Below are 16236 nucleotides of genomic sequence, written 5' to 3'. Positions count from 1 at the left end.
TGTTGTGGAGTTACCGTCAGCACCAGTCACTGTTGTGAATCTGGAAAGCTGCAAACTTACAAACCTGTCACCTCACAAACTTTAATGAAATGAAAATTAGATTTTTAAACGATTTTCAGTGGATTTCTAGTCAAAGAGATTTTCAGTGGACTATTCCTTCAACCAGGGAGCAACAGGTAGACAGTTTGTTTTAAAGGTAGGGTTGTAATCTGCTCACATGATACTGTACTCATCTAAAGAATGATTCAATTTATCAAACCCTTAAATAAACCTTCATAAATAAATAAACAATTAAAACTGTTCTTTAATCAAAGAGCCCAGTGTTGACATCTCAAATGTTACATTCAGTTAATTATTTACATCATTAGGAAAATTGGTTTTCCATCAAACTTTCATACTTTGGTTGTTTTACCATGAAAAGTGTATTGAACTGCGTCAGAGCGGCAACATTTAGTTGACTGACAGAAACTGAAGTAATTGCTGTTTCTAGCTTCTCAACTCTGAGGATTTGCTGCTTCATCACATTTACAGTAAACTGCATCTTTTGTACTGTTGGTGGAGACAGTTGAAGATATCCTCAATTAGCAAATGAGTTGGAGCAGTGTAGTTTTACCAAAGTACGAGCTGTATGAATGTGCAGCTTCTCATTACTCAGCCTTTGTGAGCTTGTTGCCAGATTCAGTCATTTTTCTCTCTCATGACGATAAGAGAAACCAACAGGAACAGGCCCCGGAGCTGCAGCGGGTGATGGGAGCTGCACCAGAGCTGATGAAGGCGTCGCAGATTAAGCATCCGTGTGTTGAAATTCAAGCATAAGACTGAAACTCGACCAGCCCACAGATCCCCCTCCTAAGTCTCCAGTAGCTAATGAGCCACCTGGTCTTTGTTCAGTAAAGCCTCCCTGAAACAGCCCCTAACCCCACTCCGGACAGGCGATACAAACGACTTTATTAATGGTTGTAAGCTGCATTAATTAATCACTTAAGCAGTCCAGTCTTTTGTTGCTGTCACACAAAGTTCTGTACGTTCTGGTTTTTGGATTCAATGTCACGGAAACCGCCGGCGTATATATTTAGACGGATTAAGTGAATTCAAAACCACAGAGACACAAAAACAAAGACTCTTATCTTTCCAGGAACATCTCACATTTTTTATCTCCATTCAGATGTTAAATGTCACCGCCCGTCCTCTGCAGAGACACTGAATGGCGAGTGAGGCGGCCCAGCTGGGGTCATTCCAGCACACGTGCATTGTTTCGCTTGAGTGGACGTCTTAGGGATCGTCTCTGCTGAATTTTTGTCAGGAGCTGTCACCGCCGCTGACAGGCGAGACTTGCCCTTGGCTTTGCTGCTGTTTAGACAGGTGTTTCTGCAAAGAAAACAACTCGCAGCCCGTTTCCAGCTCAGACGCACACAACAGAGATCCCCCACCCGAAGACGGAAGGAAAGAATATCACAGCGTGGATAATGCCTGAGGAGGGTGAGGCTTTTGACAGATTAGTAAAAGTCAAGGGTGATTTGCATCAAAATGAGTTTGTCTACCTGCTCCTTTGGCAGCTGCGGTGAATCACCGTGTGTGTGTGTGTGTGTGTTGGTTCTGGTGTTTGCTCACTCTTTTAGGTACACACACCAGCAGAGATGCAGAAGCAAGGCAGACAAACTGTGGGATGCATTTGTTGATATTAAACCCCAGTGACACGTTAAATTTGCTCGGTACTTTGTCGTCTCAGAATAAGTTTGGCTCCGTCAGAAACCAAAACACTTCTGGTCCCTGAAAGTTTTTACTGCAGCGGGCACAAGCTTTTTTGTATTTCTCCTCCCTCCTCTTCCCTCGTCTGTGTTCCTCGTTGCACAAACCCTGCGATGACAGTCTCAGAAAACCACACACGACAAACTGGTAAGAGGGCCATAGTTGTGGGCCGGGCTCTTTTTTTTTGTGTGTGTGGGCAGAACGGAGCCAACACCCTCGTGATTACCCACTCACTCTCTTCCGTTTTCCACCTGAGCAGAGTGCCAGACCCACAGCGTTGAGGGAGCAGGCAGGACTGAGTCAACCCCTCTGATGAGCTCCAGTCCCCCCCCCCCCAACCCGGTCCCCACACTGGCTCCTATTCTCTGCCGGAGTGCACCAGGCAAGCCAGCAGCGAGAGGAGTGACAGGCAAAGCAAAACAGGGCCTGCACTGGGCCAGAGCTGGCATCCAGCTATTCGGAGGCCCGAGGTGGAGCCAGCGCAGCTCAGTTCCCAGGGCACTTCAGACGTTTGCTCTCGCCTGTTGTCTGTGGGTGTCCCGAAGTGTGTGTGTCTGTGTGTGTGTGTGTGCGAGTTTGTAGATTGTGATCTGAGAACTCGGCGTGTCTCCTTTACAGGCTGCAGCTCGTGGAGACAGACGGCACCGTCCTGGAAGGTGCCGTGCGTCTGCTCAGGCTGAAAGGCACGTGATTTATTTTCGGGGCGAAGGATGTGGGCATTCAGAGGGGTCATATTTTTAGTCTGCCGGTCTGGTTGAGAAGAGCTGCCAGTAAAAGCACGGATTCTGAAAAAGAGGAACGGGGACAGAAAACCTAAAGTCTCTCTCTCCTTTAGAGGCCATGGATGATTGCTATTTCCAGTGGGCTGTAATGAATAGCACTTCAAACTGAATGGCTCTTGTATCAGATTTTAGATGCAGCAGGGAGAGGGGGGGGAGAGGAATAACAAAGCAAGAGCCTCAGTGTAAGAGATATTCTTTCACTGTAAAAACACTTCTGATGAGGCAATACAGAAACAATCACCCGTAGTGATGGATTCATTCTTGTTATCGCTGGTTAAAGGAACAGTTCAGTGAAAATCAGGTTGAATGAGTGTTTTTAATGCTCCTGATGCTGCTCTGTTAACCTTTAAATGGGACTAACGGTAACAGACTGGATTTAGGACGAGGCTGTGGCTGCGTTGTTCAGGTCACGTGTGTGTAGAAACACATCGAACATGCTGATGCACATACGACAGCATCATCCAGACGAGCCAATCATAATAATCAGAGCTCTGCAAATATAAAAACTGGAGTTTGTGACGGTCTGTGTTTTTATCAGCGCTTCGTACGAGAGAAAGTTCAGTTTACATTTTACTGTTTAATACAGGCTGGGACAAATACCTCGAGGGGGGGAAACATAAACATGTTTTCCTGCTAAACTTGACTGAAGAGCCTATAAATTTCTCAAATGTTTGACACAACACACAAACAGCTACAATAACTTCTCCTTAAAAATAAGTAAACAGTACGAATCTAAGTTATTAAGACAGTGATTGAGGGTTAAATCTCTGCAGCACCAGCAGACACATGTGTGCACATTATGATGAAGGTCAGAGGTCGTCTCTCTCCTGAGGAGCAGGTGATGAATGAAGTCGGCCTTGAAAGAGATGATAACTGAGAGCTCCTCTGACTCGCAGGCCTGTAGATCATGTGTTGGATAAAGGATCTGCTCCGTTAGAAGGAAACACAATGATGTCATCATGTAAAAATGACAGTAAGGATCCAGCACCTGAGCACGTACCTTTTCTCCCGAAGCCTGAATCCAGCCTGTGCCTCAAACAAAGAGCCGGTGACTGGGTGGGACCAAAGCTGGGTTTCACCACTTCCCCGCATCTGTTGGAAGATAAATAAACATAAAGGAGTTAATAATCAGAGGGAGAATATCAGGAGGGAGGCAGATTACAGGTCGTTACTCACCTCGCTTTGTGAATCCTCCCGCATTGTTCCCCAAAATACTTTTGGTACCAAACCTGATACGAGAGCCATTCAGTTTTTTAAGTGCTATTCATTACAGCCCACTGAAGAGCATTTATCCAAAGATGACACTTTGAGGCTTTTCAAAAGACTACTTAGGAGACGCTGCCGCGCTTTGAGACGCTGAAAAGTGTGAATGTCGATGGAGACGTTCCACTGTGGGCTTCTCTTTTTTTTTGAGGTGGGGAAAGTTTGGCTCAGGAAATTAAGTGAGCGCCTCTGTGGTGAAAAAACGGTCATAGCCAAACTGAATTGCGCTTTATTGCTAATTACAGAGGGCACATCCTTTCTGGATTTGTGGAAATATGATAATTCCATGTTGATCCGTACCTCAAATTATGTCCCATTTAACGTGCGACAGAGTGGAACTTAACTGGAAAGTTCATTCGGTGTGGAACCTCGAAAATGAGCCTCTTGTTCAGGCCTCAGTGGGGAAACAATGGTGTGTGAAGACAACTTGTTACGCAGCAGCAGTCCACGTTTATTCACGTCCACGACTGACTGCTTCAGGTGCTCGTTTCTCTACGGGGACGATCAATCAGACGGAGGGAATCTGTCGACGTGCGCTGAAAATCTGACGTCTTGTCTATTCTGTCTCTTCGGGAAGAACAAAAGCTTCAGGAAGACAAATCTTTCCAGCAGGCGTCTGTGGAAAAGAAAGAGAAGCTAGACGACGTGCTTGTATCATCAGTGAACCTCCTCAATGTCAACTCTTCAGGAATCAAGGAAAACGTTTATTTTTAACGATGGCAGCGCATTTCTCATGTTCTCCGATGGGAATTAAGAGAGTTTCAATATCCTCGTCCCGAAGAAGTAAAATAAATAGAACGATACATTTATCTCAGGTGAAAATGAAAATGAAGGTGATGAGTTTTGCACAATATTTGATAAATGGAGCAAATATTTTTAGAATTTTTAAAAAAGCTCTCTTGCAAAGGTTTATCCAAAAGTAGTTTTTCCAAGAGATTAATGCCAAAGTCTGAGCTAAAGATATTTCTGTCCTCTGAGTTGGTCACTGTGTCTTATCAGTTCATCTTCAACACTTGCCGGGACTTGGCCGAGAGACGCGGCAGCTTCACCCTGGACCCCGACCAATCACAGCTTGCAGACTTCCACAGGTTATTTGACGTGTTCCATCCAGGGGATCGACTTCACTGCAGGGCCACAGCACCAAGTGTGTGTGTGTGTGTGTGTGTGTGTGTGTGTGTGTGTGTGTGTGTGTGTGTGTGTGTGTGTGTGTGTGTGTGTGTGTGTGTGTGTGTGTGTGTCCTCACAGCTTTATGAAATAAAGAGAAACTTGAAATATTCATCACCACTCGGCAATGAAGGTGGGACCAAGATTTTTCCTTCCAGATACAAGACAAGATAAGAATTGAAATATAAATGTGAGATATAGAAAGAATATATAAAAATATATATAAATATGAGAGCAAAAATAACATATTATTCCTTTTTCCATTTTACTGTGTTTACAGTTGTACATGGAAGAACGTTGTGTGCTCACTAGACGATTTTCAACTCTTGACCAATTTGAAAACATTGGAGACCACAGACATAATGACAGATTTAACCCATTTTTAATTTAATAATCATCAGAACGCACACACTAAACGATTTGGCCGGAACATTAGACCACACACTTGTCGTATGTAGGAAACAATTTCACAGTGGCAAACACAGAGACTTGCATGAAACTCACGTGGTCAAACGTGACTTCAGAAGAAAAACAAACATGGAGGAGAATCAACGTCGTCAGCTTGTGTTCTGTTTTGCGGCAAAACACAAAAAATGGAAACTGGTAGTGAGACGGAAAATGATTGTTGATTTTAGTCGCAGCTTTACAAGTATGAGATTGGGGAGGATTTGTTTTTTTATTACATCAAACTAAAGCTAGACGAGAGAAAAGGAGAAATAAATCTGCAGTCATACTTTGTTCTAAAGGAACTTTTACCTGTTGTGTTTGAATCGTATGGTTTATTTTATCATGTTGAGGAAAAAAAAAACATCCGTGATACCTCAGTGAATTGAACGAGAGCTGCGTTGTTTCACGCGGAGCTACTGTCAGCCCGGACTGAGTTTATGTCTTGCTGAAGGGCACCTCAGCAGGGTGGATTTTGGGCTGTCAGGGGGAATTGAACACAGGCCCTGTGGCTGAAGCACCGCGACACCAATCACAACACCACCCTGCTGGGCCAGCCAACAACAATATAAAGTCAAACGTGGGACTGGCACGACACAGAGCAGCACCTCGAATGTTTAAATCAAGGGTTTTCTTTTTTTTTTATGTTTGAAAGAAATGTCATGCGACAGAGTGTGGGTCGTTTCATGGTGGTAACAGACAATGTTCTCTCCCTGGATTTGCCAGAAACAAAAATTGTTCGCTGGAAAAAGTAGCAGCCTCATGTTGAGAAGCACGAGAGCGTTGATATAATGCGAGGTGACGTTAGAATTCCTTTCTCTGTCCAACACAATGTGGGCAGTGTGGAAAACCTGGACGGTGTGACTTTCTTCAGAGAATCCATCACAGCGTCAGAAACCCTGCAGCTCTCACTTAGAACGCAGCACGCTTAATCCAAACCAGCCTGGTCCGAGGGCTCCGAGGTCATCAGTCAAGGAGGAGAAACTATCGATGGAAACAAAGGTTCAACGTGCAAACACGCAGGATGTGGAGGTTCTGCACAGGCTGCGCTCGGAAACAAGCCCGACTTGTTCCCGTCTGATTTAAGGGCTGCTTTTGTCATGACTTACGCCAAAGAGGGGCTCATGCTTTTATTGGCTGTTTAGTCTATTTCCATTTCTTGACCCGCACTGAAAGTCGACTAAAAGTTAATAAGTCTTTAATGTTTTCTTACGTTGAAAATGGCCCACGGACAGAGTGGAGCCTGTGATTTACGGACGCCAGCCGCCTGAGCCGCACATCAAGGACATTTTCTTCTTCTGTCCACGTATTACAACATATGAAATCACTTGCTAGTAGCCACTAATTCACAGTGATCCGTCAAAGCGTTTTAATCGAGACCGCTCATTACAGACTGTGATGACATTGCGTGTGTGCGAGTTATGGCCTGCCGCCACCGTTTGGAAAGAGAAGTGCCGCAGAGAAAAGTGTCACAAAAGAAGAGAGGGAGCCATGAGGGTCGGGTTCCCGTGTGCAGGCTGTTGTGTGAAGTGTCTTGTGATTGCCAGGCTGCTCCGAGGACGCTGCTGGACAGGGAGGTGAGAGGCGGGTTAATTACTATACTGAGAGGGAAGGGGGAGATGCTTTACACGGCCCTTTGTGGCCCGCGGGCTTGGGTTTCCAGCAGAGAGGTTTAGGTGCTGGCGAAGATGGCAGAGATGCTGCACAGGGCAAAGTCCACCGTTAGTCGCCACATCGATCACCGATGACAGGAGCTGCGAGGTCGTGTGTGAAAAACATGACGTGACGGTCTCAGTCATACTGGTACTACAAGCATGTGCAAACCAAGAGCAGCACAGGAAGCCCCTACTCTTCAGGCCATTCGTGTTTGTGGATGGTATCTTTACTTCAAGTAGTGACCCTCATACTGGTCAGTCAGTATTCATACTGTCGTGCTAACAGACAGTATGAATACTGACAACAACTGAGGGTAAAACCTGAGATGTAAGTAAGACGTCTGGAGGCTACAGTGCTCAGGGAGGGACGGTGTCCACATGGTCTGTGTTATTGTTGATTCTTTCAAATGTGAATCACAGATTTACATCATTTTATTGATCTTGAACTTTTCCTGTGCAGGATCAGGCAAAACGTTGGAAGGCCGACTCAACTTAACTGGACGGAGAATCTGTCTGCTCTGCAGTTATAACCCTCCCCTTTCAATTTTCCAGTTTTCCGCATCACTTGCACAAATTGTCATTTTCCTCCGCAGCTCTGTCTCACTCCCTCGGGGGCAAACACCAAACTTAAACATCATTAATACAAACCCAAACACTTTGCATATTTAATCTATTCCTCATTTTTGCCCTCGGCCTCTTGAATCCCTTCATTAATCTCTCAGTGGACGACCACACGGAGGAAACACTGGATTTAAAAGTCTCAGAAAGCAGCTCCTGTCTCTGTCAGCAGGTAAATTACCAAAAGTATAAATGCAGATATTGACATTTTTTCTATCGGAGCTCCATATAAGGTCTGAATGTCCTGAGACCACTTTGTCCTGTCTCGGTTTATTTTCTTGCCCCCGATCACGGTGCCATGTTTTTTTGGAGTTCATTAAGTAAATGAACAGGTGTTTCCCCCCCTTAAGTCTTCATACACAGCTAATGAGCCAACTTAAGTGTGTTTAAATTATTAGGCAATTAGAGACGGGAAATGTAGAAGACGCTGAACACAGGAAGACATTAGTTGTGTGTACACGCAAAGCAAACTCCCGCAATGTGGAGTCTTCATGTGTGATTCAGGGGGAAAATCAGCGGAGCTCTTTTTGTGTGTTTTCAATGCTAAATGTATCATTACTGATGGTGTAAAGGTTCAAAATGATGTTTGTTCTGAGGAAAACTGACCACAGCCTCATTCATGTTCATTAACCCTTTTATTAACGTCGCGCTAATGAATAAAAATAAGCTGCTGGGAGCGAGAGCTGTGATCATCTGGAGGGCAAAAGTTAGGAGATGAATAAATACATTTGTGAGGAAGTTAATTTTGTCTTTAAGTTAAACGCTGGTATTGGTCAGAGTTTGGTGTCACAGAGGATTTATTCTTGCTGTGATTTAAACCTTTGAGTTGGGCGATAGATGTTCAAACGTCACTTTGAGAAGAAACTAAACTTTTAAACATCACAGGAATATGAATTGTATGAATAATAAATGTGATGTAACCATGAAACAATGTAACAACCAAATATTTTTACTCCGACTTGTGATTCACTGGTCAGTTAAACACTGAAATATCTCAAAGACTATTGGATGGAAGTGATTTGACAAGTTTTTACAGACAATCGTGGTCCCCTGAGGATACATCTGTTGGTTGTTTGTGATCTTCAGACATTTCCCAGCAGATGAGACCAGCAGAATGTTATTTTAGGCGAAATTACTGTCATCAAATTCATGTCCCATCGGGAACAAAGAGTCCATATATCACCATCATCAGGTCATGACTCAATATATTCAGCTCTACTTTTTGTTTAATGTTAATTAGCAAATGGATGCAAATGAACAACAAAATACCTGCAGACATTCGTATGGCCGTAGTCTTATGGATGCTAGTAATGGACGGCTGCAGACGTGCATCAGCTGCTAGAGTTCCTGGAGTGTGCAGACTCTTTCTAAAAATACACATTGAAAAAACAACGGTAAACTAAAGACAACAACAAGGTTTGCTCTTTGTTTGTTAATCCAATTTATGTAACAACAGAAGGACCAATGATCTGGAACACAAGAGCCGACAGATACAAATATGAAGTGAAATTACAGTACAGTACAGTTTTGGACGTCAGATCTGTAGAAAGTAAAGTCCGGTGTCGACTTGTGAATGAAGCTACACAGATGTGACGACCATGAACCAACCAACTTCATGATAACAATGAAATAAAGCTTATTGCAAGTGTGTACGTCATTTTTCTAAGAATTACATTTCATCTTAATGACCACAGACTGAAAAGAGACAGTTATGTGTCTGTTGCTTTGGTCTGAGTTTGTGTGAAGAGTCACACATACACATGAGGACACTATGAAGAAATGTGTGATGATGAAATAAAACTGGTTTGGGCCTGTTGAAATAGAAACAACATTTAAAAATAGAAACTGCTGTATTATTAAATGTATTTGATCATTTTATCCATGTGATATTTATTTTCTTTCGCCTACGTGATTAATATCAAAGACTTTCTGTTTCCACATGTTTATACCTGAACGTGCAGTTGCCGAAACGTTGCGTAACCTACAAATTTAGCAGGAAAAAAGCCCCACTTAGCTCGGTGTGTAACACAAGACATTTTCCGTGAAGTGCTTCATGAGGCTGATTTAGTTCAAAGGCTCACAAACAAAACATTTGTCCTGTGCGCGCTGACAGAGCAGCGCTGGTCGGCACTTCGTCAGCTTGCTGCGTCTCAATAATTCACCGCGGCCACAGTTGGCAAATGAAAAAGAGAAACGATGTAACGCTCTGGGAGGAAAAACCCGATCCGACTCCGAACAAGGGGAAGTGTGAATATGACAAAGCCGACCCATCTGACACCCAAGCCATCGAACAGCCATCTGTCATCATTATAAGTGGCACCTCATGTGCTGCACTTAAGAGGCACCTTGAATCTTTTATGCTCCACCGCCAATTAAGCTGAGCCAATTATCCTGTGAATTATTGAGTCAAATTTGGAAACCCAATCACTTGTTCATAAACAGGACCGATCGCTGTGTTTCATGGTCGGAGGTGTCTCTGATGACGGGGCTGCAGGGCACCATCCAAAGTGTCCTCACTCTGTTACTAATTCATATATTTTGATGAGCTAATATTGTCTCCGTGTCAGCGCCCCCTTCAGCCACGCCAGCTCGTTGGTTATTCATATTCCTGGCCTCGCACAATAGGAACCTCTTCAAACTCCATAACAGTTAATCCCCTCAGCGCAAAAGTCACCTGTCTCAGGTGTTTCGAGAGAGAATGTCAGCTGAAACACTATCGCCACGATGGAACCTGCGAAAAAATATATATTCTTCCTTTTTGTTCGCCTGACAGGACTTGACGCCACTTACAGGCGTTCTGACGGGTCCAGGACTTAGACGTTCCGCCATTATGTGCAGGGGTGTGGAAATTAAATCATGCAACAGGGGATTTGATGACACGTTATAGTCATTTTAACAGGAGTCATTAATATCTGCAGTATCCTGTGACTAATCCCAAAACAGGCACAATGACACAGGGTGGGGGGGGGGGGGAGTTATAAGAGGAGTCTTACAGCGTGTCCGTCTCATCATCTGCTTCCCTTCAGCACATTCACAGGAGAACAAATTCACAGGAGAACACACTCATTTATTTAGAGATGCAAAAGTCTTCATCTAATTGTCTATTTTTTTCTAGAGCAAGTATTGATTTAAAGGCCGTGCATGAATTCTGCAACAAAGATCTAAACCACGTCCACTACGGCTCCTTGATTTAACTATAATCTTAATTTGAACAATTTGTTTCATATCACACAACATTTTCTATATAAATAATATTTTCCTTCATAAAACAATGAGCAAAATTAAAAAGTATTTCATTAGATTACTGAAGAGTAATTAAATGAGTCTGAGGAAGTCAAACTGAAAGATGATACAGGTCTAGTGTGAAGGTGGTTAACTGCAAACAACTGGAATAAGTAGTGCAGGATGATTGGCTCTTTGTACGAGGAAAATTAAGATTGTGAACAAATAATAGTATAAACAAACAGCTGGCACAGAACTAATCACTTGGAATAAGAACAATATTAAACCAATTCTGCAAAAACAATAATCAAACCAGTGGGGGATAAAACTTAAGACACACACCGATCATCCACTACAATGAAACGGGGTTTAATGATGATTGGTGGATATACTTTGTTTTGATAGAGATCAGAAAGCTGAGACAGGAAGCTGAAGGGAAATCAAAGGAGGATCTTGTCATTAGATGAACTGCATCTTAAACCTGTTGATCACCAAGAGTCAGAAAACCGAACAACATCCAGCTACAAGTGATAAATTTAAATAAAACAAAAAGAAAGACAGAAAAATACACACAAATACCAGTGGATAATAACAGTTGATTTTGTTATCAGCCAAATATTTTCTTGATAAATCAATTAATTGAGTTTTCTTTCAGATGTCATAGTTTAAATTGTTTTTATCTCTTACAGTCAAAGTTGTAAATTTGTCAGATTCAACAGTTTAAACCTCAAATACATTCAGTTCATATTTATGTAGGAGAATGAAAAGAAAATCTATTTCTTATATTTGAGAAGCTGCAACAAGAATATTTGTTAACATTTTTGTGTAAAAGATGACTTAAAGGATTATTTTATTATTAAGATAATGGCTGATTAATCAACTAATCAAGTATATTACGAATTGATCCAGATCTTAAACAAAAAATAAGAATTAGTTTTTATGTTTAAATTTTATACATGTTAATTATTACACGCATATGTCTGTTTACATCAAGTATTCATAAATTACTTTTCTATATCTCATATATATATGTTTATAGTTCATATTGTTCACATATTGTATATATAACAATACTGTTCTTATTTTTCCTTATATGTAGATTGCATGTCAGTGTTTTGTTACTTTTTTCAAACATCCCTGTTGTGGGACTCAAAGAATGAAATAATATTCATATCATCATTGATTTCCATTTTTCATGAAATTTGGACATCTTGCATTTTAAAACATGCAGAGAACTACTTTTTCTCAAACAGCGTATTCAGCGCTGCAGCAGACGTCTCAGTTCACCACCTCCGCTGCAGACGGGCGACACTTTTCACAGCAGACGAGCGGCTGAGAGAAGTGTTGCTCGTCCTGGTCCGTCTGTGCTGCGGCTGCTGACTGACAGCAGCTTTAATATTTGATGAGGGACTTGGGATGAACCAAAGGTTGGTCTGTCACAGTGTGAGATGCAGGGAACACCCAAACCCTCAGCTATTGTTATCCCCCCCGTCCTGCCCTGCTATTCATAGAGGATAAGGTTCTGCACTCCCACTCTGAGAGTTTCACTGAAAACACAATGAAGTCACAATAACAAAGCTCGCTGTGCCCTGCTCCTCACGATCATGTGAGCTCCTCCACAACTGAAATGCAGAGTGATGGACAGTTTGAATGGAAGAGGGGGCTCTGCTAAGTTTCCTGCAGATATTAAACTTCACATATTACTAGAAATGTACATTAATATACTGCAGGTTCCCCCATGCTCCTCTTTAAAAAGTTTGATTTAGGGAAAATAGGAAACTTACTACAGAAACATAAGGAAATAAGTTTGGTAGAAAGTTTCCAGTAAGTTGAAGCATTTAGTCAACATTAAGTCCTGCTAGAATTTAAACATCTTGACTTTCAGTTGCTTTGCTTGAAAAAGTTTTTTGTAAAATACAAAGGTCTTTGTCTTTTCTGTAAGATTTGTAGTAAATACAAGATTTGTTAGAAATGTTAGTGTTGGGAAAGTTTGTAATATTCAAAATGAGTTTAATTGTAGATACAGTAATTGGTTTGAGATTTGAAAATGAATAAGATTCACAGTTTGCTTATCATTATAGCAGTTTAACAGGAGGCCACAGCACAAAAGAAATGATGCCTAATAAGCTGCAAAAGAGTATTTAGAATTAAAAGTATACAGCTTTGTTTTTGATTATTTGTATTTTATAGTGTTTCTAATGGTTTAAAGGTTTATTTCAGAGCTGCTCTGTAGATGTGACACTGTGTGGAGGTGTCACATCGTGGCAGTGGGTGATGATAAAGTCTTTCGCCGGTTTAATGCTGAGCTAATGCTGAACGCTGGTGATGTAGCTCAGCTCAAAGGCTGAGATGAAATATACAGTATCATATATCGTGCAGGTGTCCGTCTGTGGCCCAGCTTGAATCCGTGGGATTTACTGCAGGACTTAGAGGTGCACTCTCCTCACACCACCTCTGGCAGCGCGCCTGACGGAATCAATGGCTCCAGCTTTTCTTTTAATGACTGTCAGGACATCATGAGGGAATTCTGGCAGGTTGGAAAGAAACACTGAAACTGATCCTGCTCCTTTTTTTGGCCTTTTTCTGCACAGCTCTTAATCCATAAACCTGAAATGAACGGGCCCGTCTGGCATCTGGTCGCCTCCCCATCACCTCCCCATCGCCTCCCCATCGCCTCCCCATCGCCTCCCCATCGCCTCCCTGTCCTCTCAGCTCGTGGGACTTTTCCTCCCTGTGTCTGTGATTTCACTTTGCTGTCCATCTTTAAACCTTTTATGATTCTTTTTTTTCTCATGTCTCCATCACAGTGGCTTAATAATAAAATCAGCAAGTTTATTCACACATGACAGATCCACTATCACCTCTACCTGCTACGATTAACTAACTAATGCTAATATGATCCTTGAGATTTGGACACTGACACCTGAACAATTAAACTACTCCTTTTGAAAGCAAAATCAGCCATATATAAAAAAAACTTTGCCAAAAAGAATACGTTTTGGCAAAGTTTAGATTTAAGTGTGACTTGACATTCAAATGGTAAAAGGCGTTTATCACATGAGCAGATCCCAGTTTCGACTTTGACAGGTGGACCATTTACTGCAGGTCATTACCTCCCATTAGCCTTTCTGACGACGGAATGACACAAAAAAATACACTACAAACAATATTACCAAACCCACAAACCATCTGTTCAAACACATTTCAGATTTCAATTATTCTGGTTCAACCTCTAATCAGAGCAACTGGGACGGACCGTAGTCGGCCTGACAATCAGAGCAACCGGGAGGATTGTGCATCCTTGAGAAATCCTTTTTATTTTGCTTGAGCAGCGAACAGATACGTGGTTGGCCCAGTGTGATTGTGCACGAGCCCACGCGTCTCATTCCCTGATGACTGGGACTGGACTGTGGTACAGTAGCTGGTCACTCTATGGATTAACCCCAAGTCCTTTTTCTGGGGGAGGGGATGGAGACAGCCTAAAGGTGCTGTTAACACAGAACGGATGGACCTTTCACTAATTTATTAATCTAAAAAATACACATAACTGCTTTAAATAAAGTAAAATGTGGTCTTCATATACTTAATGTTATATTTAAAAATGTCTATCCTTTGTTGAATGATTAGTAAATTGATCAGGAATAAATAAACTCTCTAAAAAAACATTGACAAAGAGAAATAAACAAACAAGCCCAAACTGGAAATTATGATGCAGCTGAGTTTCTGAGAATTACAGACGTTATATCTCAACCATCATATGAACTTTACTTGACACACACACACACACACACACACACACACACACACACACACACACACACACACACACGCTCGTCTCGAGCTTCCACTTATTTTCCTCAGTATTTTTTTTCAACTCTTCTCCTGCCACTTATTTTCCTCCTGAGTTTAACTCTTCTTCTCCCAGGAAACATGCCAGAGTCCCGCTGCTTTCTCCTCGGTGCCTCTCAAAGCCACAACACAAACAGCGGCGGCCATATCGGGCCCCAGCTGCCGACATGTCTGCTCAGCAGCGTATTTATTTAAACCTGCCGCTGGCCCTGGCGGCCCTGCGCAGGGCTCGCCGGGGGCCTCCCCGGCTTGTTTGAGAATCCATTCACACCTGCGCATTAAATTACTGACACTGATGTTGCTAGTAATGCTTGGACCGGCTCCCACTTTTAACCCATAAACCCGGAGGAGCTGGGAAATCTTGAACAAGGTGACAGACTCAGACATGACACAGGGGGCGTGTTGTTAGATAAGCACACGCCTGTCTGTCCCGTGTTTTTAGTTTCGAGCCTCACTCATGTTTGTGTCTGGTTATTTTTGTCACTGGTGTGATTGAATAATATCACATGATGTCACACATGCAGTTGGGTTAATGTGTATATTTTCATTGTCAGTGCTTGAGGATGACGTTGACTGTGAAGCGTGTGGATCAGGCTCTTTAAAGCCTGGCGCTCTGACAGTAAAACAGAAGACACTGTCGCCTCGGGGTGGGGGGGCAGGTGACACATTGTTTGACTGCTACCCGGTTGCTAAGGACTCGATGGCTTTTGAACTTGAGAGGTGCGGAGGCATGAACACCTGTGCGGCCCCCCCTCTCAGAAAACGCCTGGATACCTTTCACCTTGTCTCACTCTGTGGCACTCAGTGAGGGGCCGGGAAGAAAAGAGGAGCGCAGCGGAGAAAGGAAAGTATCCGACAGTTGTCAGTCCGGGGTCAGGGGTCAGAGGTCAGCACGGAGGGGGCATGTCAGGTGTTAAGTGGAGCAGACAAGCCAGCAGAGGGCTTGTTAAATGCTTACCTGGCGACCTGCTAACCTGCGGCCAGGTGGGAACACAAAGCAGCTTTGGAGCAAGATTATCCAAACAGGATGGAGATCAGAGGAGACGTGTCTGATATGGTGAAAGGTGTTGATGATGAAAATAACAGAGAAGAAAGAACCAAAGATGACGTGTAACCTGCGACAGGAGAATTAGAAACTGCAGTTTAGTCACTTTCACATGTAGACAAATGAAACTTTAAGGAGCCATCGGACATTAAATGAACTAGTCGACAGATCCTTTTACCAGAGTAAAAAGAAAATGTTACATTCAAAAAACTTTATATATTGGTATCAGGGGCACAGATGTATCTCCACATTTAACACTGTCCTATCAATAAAAGCAAACCTGCCCAAAAAATATCTTTAAAAAATGTTATGAGGTTTGACTTAAAGGTTAAAAAATGCCAACTGGTGTTGACCTCATAGACTAATAGTAAAAAAAAAGATTGTTGGACTGCAATAAAACGTGGTGTTTTAATGATTGTGATGATTCAAATTTGTCTTGGATAT

The sequence above is a fragment of the Hippoglossus stenolepis genome, chromosome 7, assembly GCF_022539355.2.
Source record: "Hippoglossus stenolepis isolate QCI-W04-F060 chromosome 7, HSTE1.2, whole genome shotgun sequence".
Taxonomy (NCBI): Eukaryota; Metazoa; Chordata; class Actinopteri; order Pleuronectiformes; family Pleuronectidae; genus Hippoglossus; species Hippoglossus stenolepis.
The sequence above is the reverse complement of the archived record's forward strand: the minus strand, read 5'-3'. Positions refer to the sequence as shown.